Below are 9,729 nucleotides of genomic sequence, written 5' to 3'. Positions count from 1 at the left end.
TTTTTAAACAAAACACTCCTTCCCACAAATGGCAGGCAAGTTTGGTTCTTCTTTATACAAAGATCTATTACTGCCTATTCCAGAACTTAAAGGCTTCATTACACTGATATTAAAGTTAATAGTATCTGCAGAGTGAATAAGTTGTGCAGTAGGAGGAAAAAGTTTACCAAGGAGATGTAAAAACACCTTCTCTTACAATGCACGTTTGCATTTATCCTTACAGCCCACTACATTTCTAAAGCAAAAAAAAAAAAAGTTACTGTAGGCATATCCTCATAGATGTATGTATGGACTACACAACAGATACCTTAATTGTGTCTAAGAGCTCTTCCATCACTGTCTTCATTTCCAGTAATGAAGGTCAAGTTCAGAAACTTTACTGAAAAGGATATCTTTGCATGACATAACACCTGATTTAAACAACAGTTTACTTGCTAGCATAATAGTTTTTTCTAACTTGCTGTAGTACAACCATTCAGGAGCTTTGCTGAGGAATACAGGAGTACTTAAGTCCCCCCATATGCCTCCCTGACTCAAATATCCTGAACAGTCTTGTCCTCAACCCTTCTTTCTGCTTGGGAAGACCACTGGGTGCCAAATGCAGGACTCAATGAGGATGTTTCTCAACCGCTTTGCCCCAGTCTCCTTCATTTGCCCTCATTCTCCAGCTGATGGTCACCAGCCTGTGAGCTGGGCCACTTAAACTTTGAAAGAAAGAAAAGGAGAAAGGGATGTTTCCCTAGCTTTTAAATCAGATTATTTCACAGATGTTTTTTATAACGGTCCCTCAGAAAAAAATAAAAAAAAACAAAAAACACAGCTGAACAAGCTGACAAATCCTATTGCTGGCCAGTGGGGTTGTGGTAGGACATACTTACCTCTATGGGAAAGAACAAGCTTATCTGCCACTGGAAGTCACCTTTTGGCAGTAAGTAACTAGCATTATGCCTTAGGGTGGTTATGAAGATAAGGGTTAGTCTCTCAGCCACCTGGCAGCAGCACTCAAGTTTCAGGTTTTCAGCAGCTTTCTGTTCTGTGGCTGAAATAAGTATTTACTGATAGTCTGACAGTAACGTTTAATTATATGCGTGGCTTTTTGTTCCACGTGAAGATAGGCAAATCAAAGACATGAGAACTTCACCTGCAGTTCAGACACTGGGCTTCTTTCTAAAGAACACAGCATGGCTCCCTGTACAAACTCATGCTGTCTTCTAGCCTGTTCACTAGAACACAGATGGGCCTGACACAGGCTTGGTCAGGATTTTTTCCATAAATCTCACAAAGTGGATATTTGTAGCCTTGTTGCAATTTGTCATAAATTCAAGCAAGTAGAACACCCCACCCTCCACGTCCTTCCTCTTTTTGCTTTTAAAACAGTTTCTAGTCATTTGCACATGGGTAGAAATACAAAATATATATATATATTACTAACAACTCTACTGAGTACTGCCTTATAGGTTTTGACTGGTTGAGACTGATGTTAAGTGATGGAAGCACGAACAAGCAGAGCTTTCCCAACAATTTACCAGTATGGCCATTGTGCAGTGCTTAAAAAAAACAAACAAACAAAAAAAACAACCAAACAACCAAACTTGCTGCCCTGTGGTGTTTCAGCAGTGCATCAGATAGATCTGTGACGTTAGGAAAACAATTATGGACAGAAGAGACCCGAATGCCAGCTTGCAAAACACTGGGCAAAGATCAGAGAGTTTTTTTTCCCCCATCAGATGATAACTCAGAAAAGCTTACATGGCAAACGTCTGAGCTATGCCAGTACAGTCTACTGGCAAAACAGGAGAAGTTTATACAGGTGTAATCTACACCTAATTCCTTCTTCCAAATGGAAGAGATCATACTCAAGAGACCATTTCTTCCCTCTTTCCCAATCTGTTTGTAAAAGTTGTGATGTGGATACATCTATCTCATAATGATGTGGGAGGTTTTTTTTGGTATTTAATATATCTCCCTAGCTGCCAGCTAATCTAAGAAACATGTCAGGCACAAACCAAGTTAGGACATTTGCTAGAAAGCACCGCACCAGCTTCACATCATTCAATTCCATTTGCACTAGTCCCCAAAATAAGACTTCTCTGTATACACCTGCTCCTTAAATTCTCTAATGGCCCCCTCTTACTGCTGAGGCTGAGTGCAATCAGGTTTGCCAAAGCTGGAAGTGGAAGTCAGATCTTGCAGAAAAGAGTACACAGCAAATGGCCTCAGTGTCCACAGCTCGGAAAGGTGCCACCATTTATCTGCCAGGCAAAGCTGACGCCAGAGCAGGGCAGGTTAGGTGCCCTTCCTCTGCAGTGATAGAGATCACTGCTCCATGCACAAAGCCATGGAGGATGAGGACTCCAGTGTTTATTCATAAAAGCTTAAAGTCTGCTTCTTCTGCAGCATATTAAGTCACACGAGTTACTAAAGCAGCATCAAAGTAAACTGCGAATAAACACGGATCATAGGGAATGATTACCACTCTGTGACCCGTTGCTGACACCACTTAACAATTAACTGATAGTACAAAAAAAAAAAACTCAGAAAACACCATAAATACTTGCAATGTAACCAAGATTATTCTTCTTATTGTTAGTTAGGTGGAAAAACCATGCAAAAACTAACAGCACCCTGTTGAATTTCAATTTTTTCCCCATTTTTCCTTCTCTATAAAAGATCCTGGGAGAGGTGTTTTTTCTACCTTAGCCAATAATATGAACTGTATTTCAGCTGTTTTATAGCAACTGAGTGCTTGGATGAAAATACTGAAGAACTTATTCCATCTCAATAGGTTTGTCTGAGCTACAATATTAGCAATTCCCTAATTTCAGGTAACCAAAAGACAGCGAGACAGATCTTAGAATCTAAGTGTTCATTAAACATAAATAGAACAAGAATGAGAAACATGTTCCTCCCATATTTTAAGACTTCCAGGTTGCTTAATAGTTTAGCATATTACAGGAAAATGAAATAGTGGCGTAAAAATATATATATAATTTTTTTTTGTATTTAAATGAAGCCAGGAAATTGAGACAGAAGTAATAGTTCAAATATCAAACGACATGATGGTCAGTATCACCTGAAGTTTTGCTAATCATCTGGACAAAGCAGGCCTTATCTAATGCTGAGAAAAAGATGAGGTAATACCCATGATGAGGTAAATCCATGCTCTACTTGAAATCATCGATAAGCAACAACTGAGCCAAATTTCAGGATTTTGTCTATTAACGTCCACATATTTCAGCACATTTCAAATAACTGCTTTTCTCTTAGAAATATGGAGATTTTAGTACTCAGCCATCTCATTGTCATTGTTGCCTTGGATACAAGAACTGCTCTAAATCAACTTAATAATTAAAAATTAGATCTTGGAAGATGCTGTGCATTCTGGCTTCCATCCAGAAAAGCACTTACCCACCTGTGTACCTTTAATCACTCAAATTCTTTCAATACAGTGGGACTACTTCCATCCTAAAGTTAAATTACATGCTTAAATCCTGCAGGATTAGAGCCAGGGTACTCAATACCTTGCAAGAACAAATCCCAAGGAAGAATGAGCACTACTGAAATTCAGAGCCTAACTGTGGTACATTTCATTGCTAATTTTTGTAATGCGAAAAAAAACGCATGAAGTGTTTGCTCCCTATTTTACAACACATTTTTATCTTTCTAGGACATTTAATACATGATTGTTTATTTAAATGAGAAGATCCAACTCAGAACATAGTTGTGTGCTTTAATGTGAAATAGAACCTCACTCCCATCCTTTTCTCTTCAGCTTGTTTTTTTTTTTTTAAGCCCTGTCCCTTACAGAAGCTGAACACAATGAATACAAGAGCGCTATTGTTATCAACACAGAAGTCCCAAAGGTCAAGTTTACATATGGAGCTTTCTCACTAAACAGAATTAAAGTGTTACCTTGACAACAGGAGACAAAAAAAAAAAAAAAAATCAGTAGGAGAGAAAACTAAAGCTAGAAGCTCTTACACCTATTTGGAGACAAGGCTGCAGGTTTCTCTGGTGTTTGTACTGCTCTCTGCCCAGCAGAAACGTCTCGCTTCACACAGGGACCTTCCTGCACAGGCAGTGAGCAATCAGCTTGACAAGCATGGAATAGTCCTCAGAACACAACTCAGGTTCCAGCTGTGAACATCACATACCTGCCCTCCACAAACCAGCCTGGCTTGCACCTAGAATGGAGTATTAGGACACGATGATGGGGAGCAGAGCCTAGGTTTTCTCCACGGTTGAATTGGACACAGGCTAGAAGCAGAGACAGTGGATGAAAGAACTATGGCTTCATTGCATTCATCACAGCAGCGTAGCAAATCCCCATATCACAACACATTCTTATTTCCAAATTTCTTTCTTCATGGACACATTTTTATGTCCAAACACAAACTATCTATTGCCCAGCCTCCTGCCTCTCTTCTTCTACACTCCTTTAAATCACTTGCATCAGCCAGATGAGGTTTTTGACTCCAATTCTTCTCTGCCTTAAACCATATAATTGACATTTAGATTTATGGAAGTGTTGCTGCACTCTTTGAAAAAATTTCATATGAATAGACAGAAGTGAAAGGGTTCTTCAACTTTTAGCAGACTGAAAATTTAAGCTTAGGTACAGACAGGAAAGCCTATCATGACATTTAGCCTTTAATCTGTACAGTGGAGATAACAATACTTTTCTAGTGGGAAGAAATGCTGTGGGTATTTGAAAAATGATCCAAGATCCCAGCAGGTATAATATGCTTAAAAACGTATTTATAGACAAAGCCATTACCATATTTTTCCCTGCCCACTTAAACTCTGCTAAATCAGGTTTCAAATAAATTCCTTTCTCTGTCCATATATTTCTTCTAGTTTAATTTCCTCAGCAGAACACACACACACAAAAAAAACAACCCATGGAATAAAAATTAAAAAAAAAAAAACCATGGAAAGAGATGAAGTCACCAGTTTAATTTCTCCCTTCCCCCACCACTTTGACTCCAAACTGAACTAGGAGAATAACATCTATAGACCAATTAAATTCAATAGGTCGAAACTGTTCTCAAGGGAGTAGTCAGTCTAAGCAAACAAATCATTTTCAATGCTCCTGAGACTGTTATCAAAAGGTCACGTTCAAGTTTTGCCATTCTTTCCGTGGCTGTTTAATTGGAAGACGCTCAAATAGCACTATCCACAAAACTAGAGTTACTAATTCATTTCCAAATGCAGGCTGGGGAAACGTCCATAGTTGCTGCCCAAAGCCAGACAAGGAATCACAAGCATCCAAAGGCAGGTTATGAAGGTGGGGAAGGGCAGGACACGTAAGGAGTGGCTGAGGTCCCCTGGCAGAGCAGAGGAGGCTGAAGGGAGGCTTCATGGTGGCCCACAGCTCCTCACAAGGCAGTGCTGATCTCTACCCTCTGGTGACAGCAACAGGGCTGAAGGGAATAGTATCAGGGGAGGGTCAGGTTGGGGGCTAGAAAAGGAATCTTCACCAGAGGGTGGTGGGCAGGGAACCAGCTCCCCAGGGTGATGGTCAAGGTATCAAGCCTGAATGATCTCAAGAAGCATTTGGACGATGCTCTCAGATATAAGGTTTGAATTTTGGGTGGTCCTGCATAGAGCCAGGAGCTGGACTTCCAGGTCCCTTCCAACTCAAGAGCTTCTAAAATTCTAAGATTATACTGACTCCTCAAGACCAGCAGGGGTTAAATGTGAAAACCTGAAAAAGTTTGAGGTGTCTAAACATCTTCTAAACACCCAACCTCATGCAGAGAGCACAAGCTCACATTTGCTTATGTGTCTACGAAGCATGCCATTTTCTTCATCCCCAAGAGCCAAACCACACTCTTGCTCTGGTTGTTTTAAGAAGGTACCAACCTCCTCTAGAGCAGCAGTAGCCTATGTACAGACTTCATGTACACAAATACTTAAAAAAAAAAACAAAAAAAACCTTATAATGAGGAAAGGGGATGAAGGAGAAGGAGATCAGATATCAAGATGACCATGGAAAACCTTTACAGCTTCTATCCCATTCCCTAATCTTAGTTTAAACCATCACTTTTCAGTGCTGAGGAATATCACTTAACCTTTTAATTACTTCTTCATTTTGCACAGTATCAAAAAAGAAAACAGATAGATACTACCAAGTGCTACTATTCGGAGCATCAGCTGTCCTGCAAACATTTACCATACTTGCTTCAACAGTGACTCATATGTTCAGGTAGCAGCAAACTAAGAAGTGTTTGCTTTTTCCAATAGTACAGACACTCAATACACCAAGAAGGCTTGCCTGTTTATAAGCACCAATAGGAAACAAAACAGTAGAACAGCTGGCATTGGGGAAAGCATGATTAATTATCATAGCTTGTGAGTTCGACTAGCAGTATTTTCACAGAGAAGGTCTAATCACAGTGAATAAATGGGGGCAGTATAATGATGTAATGTGATGGAAAGTACAGCAAGAATAGCGGGGTGGCAAAGTCCTAGGCTGCAGCAAATGAGGACAAGCCCAAACACAGCAGCTTGTGACATAGAAACAAAAGAAAATATGCTTACCTTCAAAAGGCCACAGCTAAGCAGAGATCTCTAGCCAAATACCCTTGCCTCCACTGCCAACCCTTAATTGAGGTCTGGGAATGGTGGACCCTGGCTTCACCCCTTCCAATCACTCAAGTACATTGCATGCACCTGAGCACCCATGGGTTGGCCCTGCCTTCCCTCCAGGTGCTCAATCACTGCTTCAGGCCATGACTGAGCATTTCCATTACATGGCAGGGAGGAAAGAACAACCAAATGGTAGTTCACATCATTCACACAATAGCTTCCCTTGAAACCATGTGTATTTGAGACACAGGTGAAAGATCCAGACAAGTAACTATCCAGTCTGCGAGCTGCTTCTAAGCAAAAATGTGCTGTGAGGATTAATGTAATGGGGAAAAGAAATAATTTAATAATTGACTTGTTTTTACCTCAAAACACTGAAGTCTCATGCAGCCACCTAAGCCACATCATCGAGCAACAGCATTCCATAAAAGACATTGTCAAAATTTGATGAGGAAGAGCAGGGAAAAAGAGTAGCGTCAGTAGAAGAAAGAAAAGTGTATTTAAGCAGAAGATATTTTTCAAGAGAATAATATTTTTTGTTTAATAAGATTGTAGGTCTGTCTTTCTTGTGTATTTCAGACAGAAAGCTTGTCTGAGGCTATATTCTTCCCAACACAATCTTTTCACAAAAGAAAACCTGGTCTTACTACTTCCAGGGGACACAGTCTCCAGATATACAAGTCAACACACAGAGAATACATGCAAGGATTGGCCCTTTTTCCCAGCCCTGGATAACTGAGCATCTTTGTCACTGAAATTAAAACATGTGAGAGCAAATATTCCAAGCTACAGTGCTGCATGTTCAAAGAAAGAAGTTTTCCCTGACACAACCAATATTCTCACTGTGTGATGTGATAGTACTACTGAGAGAATAGAACTGATTCACTTCTTGGTAGTGCAGTGCAATTCCAAAGAAACTGCACTGAAATCAAAATAAATTTCCCCACTGTTTTAAATGTGTAAGACAATCCTTCACTTCTGCTTCACCTACTCGGAAAGGGAAATTAAAGACAGCACAGCACAACTGTAGATAGGCAAAATTATTAGAAAAATCCTCTTTAAGCATAGCTACAGCAGATGCTTTTCTGTTGAAACAAGGTGATGACTGGGTGCCTCATAGCTTGTAAAAATCAGTAGAGAATGAACTTTTTTTTTAAATGTGAGATTAAGGCACTACAAGCAGTAGCAATCTGCCTCATGCACCCAGGTGCTGCAGTGCCACATAAGCAAAGCATTCACAACTCCACACTCGCCCCCTCTGCATGAATCACGTCATTGTATAGCTTGTGCTAATCACCACATTGCCAAGGAGACCAGAGACTTCTTGCTTGTTCCCATATCTTGTCACACTGATATGGACTGACAAGACCAGCCTACAGGAGAATAAAAAGGACTGGGGAGGAAGGAGAAACAACCAAAAATGTGTCAAAGGTGCTCCTGTTACACAGATGCTTGAATATCCCCTTACCACTGCACAACAGAAATTACATGCTGCTGTCCATGATGCTTCATGATGGAAAGGGCAGCAGAATGTTCATGAACGCAAGGTGTTCTACAGAGTGATCTATTTGATCATTGCATATATAAGATCTTTCCCTGTGCCCCTTCCCCCCCAACTGTTCAAAAACAGTTTTATAGTCTTTGTTTATACATTCAGAGTGAACAAAAAAAATATTCTGCACAGGAGTAACTTAACCTTGTACTCTACCATGGTACTATAGCTTGAAATGAGTGCTGCATCCAATTTCTCCAACAAGCAAAGGACATTCAACTCCTCATCTTAATCTCTATTCAGGACCTCTCTTTCCTGCCCCAAAGAATCTGCGTACAGTAATTCCTTCTGGCATGCAAGTACTACATCTCATTTCAACCCAGAAATGAAAAAATTTGGAAATAAAGAATGGCTGAAGGGTTGAATCTTGCTGTGACATATATTAATAACCATACAGTTTAACTGGTTGACCTGAGGAGTGAGGGGATGAATAAACATATTCTCCAAGACAGCATAGCTACTCTGAGTGCTGTGACCTGGGGCTTCCTTACAGTGGCTATTGTACAGAGGAAAAAAAAAAAAAAGGAAAAAAAAGATGGGTTTGCCACAGCATTATCTGCAACCAGAAGAAGAAGAAATGCCAAAATTGGGCTTGTTCTCCCAGATTTCGGAAGTGAGTCAAGATAGAAGACTGCATGCTCTCTAACTTTCAATAATCAAAGAAGGGAATTACATGCCTGTGGAAGACAAAAATAAATTGAGGCTTGAAGGGACTTCCAGAGGTCATATAATTAGACAGTTGAAATATCCTTTTTCACCTGCTGAAAGTTGAGCCAACATTGATGTTGAATCCAACTGCATGTTTCGGTAAGTTTTCTCATGGACTTGCCCAGCTGAGTTTTGAACATCTCCAGGGAAAGAGACACCACAACATTTCTAGGCTTTTCTCAGTGTTTGACATTGCTCACAGTGAAGGTTTCTGTATAATCTAATTGGAATCCCCTGTATTGCATCTTCTGACCACTCTCACCCCATCACTGTGCAGCTCTAAAAGGAGTTTGGCTCTATCTTCTTTATTCTCATTATGTAATTGAAAGCAGATCACACCTCAGCCTTCTTAGGAGCGAGCAAGCCTAGCTCTCAGCCTTTCTTCTTAGCTCCTGCCCTGATCACTGCAGTGGTTGGGCTCACTTCGGTTTGTCAATAATTTTCTGGTACTGAGGAGCCCAAAGTTGGACGCAGTGCTACAAATACAGCCTCAAAAGTGCTGAAGAGAGATGTGTAAACACTTCCATCAAACCGCTTGGCTACACTTGGAGATATAACCCAATACGGGCATAGGCTTCAGTGCACAAATGCCACAGTGTGAAGAGCAAGAAGGGAAAATAGCAGCCAGTGCCCCGATGAGGGGTTCTGGGCCCAGGCTTGAGGAAATCTGTGATTGAACTGACACGATAAGATAATTTAGGTAAGTTTTAACACTTGAGACGTATAGCGTTTCATCCAACAAAATCTCACAAAAATGACAGCATCTTCCAGTCTGAAAATGTAACCTCCCGACTGTTCCAAAAAGCACAGTTGTAGTTGTCTTGACATGGCCAAGTGACTAGATAGTAGCCAATGTTAAAAGAAAGTAAGAAGGGAGG

General features: G+C 40.4%; 1 protein-coding gene across 1 annotated transcript in view; it reads right to left on the bottom strand.

The window, feature by feature from the left end:
- Positions 1-6,622, bottom strand: part of PDE1C (phosphodiesterase 1C) — a 311,651-nt gene extending 305,029 nt beyond the window's left edge. The window contains exon 1 of the mRNA XM_010713053.3: positions 6,544-6,622. The gene's annotated coding sequence lies outside the window, so the exon portion shown is untranslated. The remainder of the gene's footprint in view (positions 1-6,543) is intronic.
- Positions 6,623-9,729: the final 3,107 nt, after the last annotated feature.

The sequence above is a fragment of the Meleagris gallopavo genome, chromosome 6 (genome assembly GCF_000146605.3).
Source record: "Meleagris gallopavo isolate NT-WF06-2002-E0010 breed Aviagen turkey brand Nicholas breeding stock chromosome 6, Turkey_5.1, whole genome shotgun sequence".
Taxonomy (NCBI): Eukaryota; Metazoa; Chordata; class Aves; order Galliformes; family Phasianidae; genus Meleagris; species Meleagris gallopavo.
Note: the sequence above shows the minus strand (reverse complement) of the source record. Positions and strands in the feature narration are given on the sequence as shown.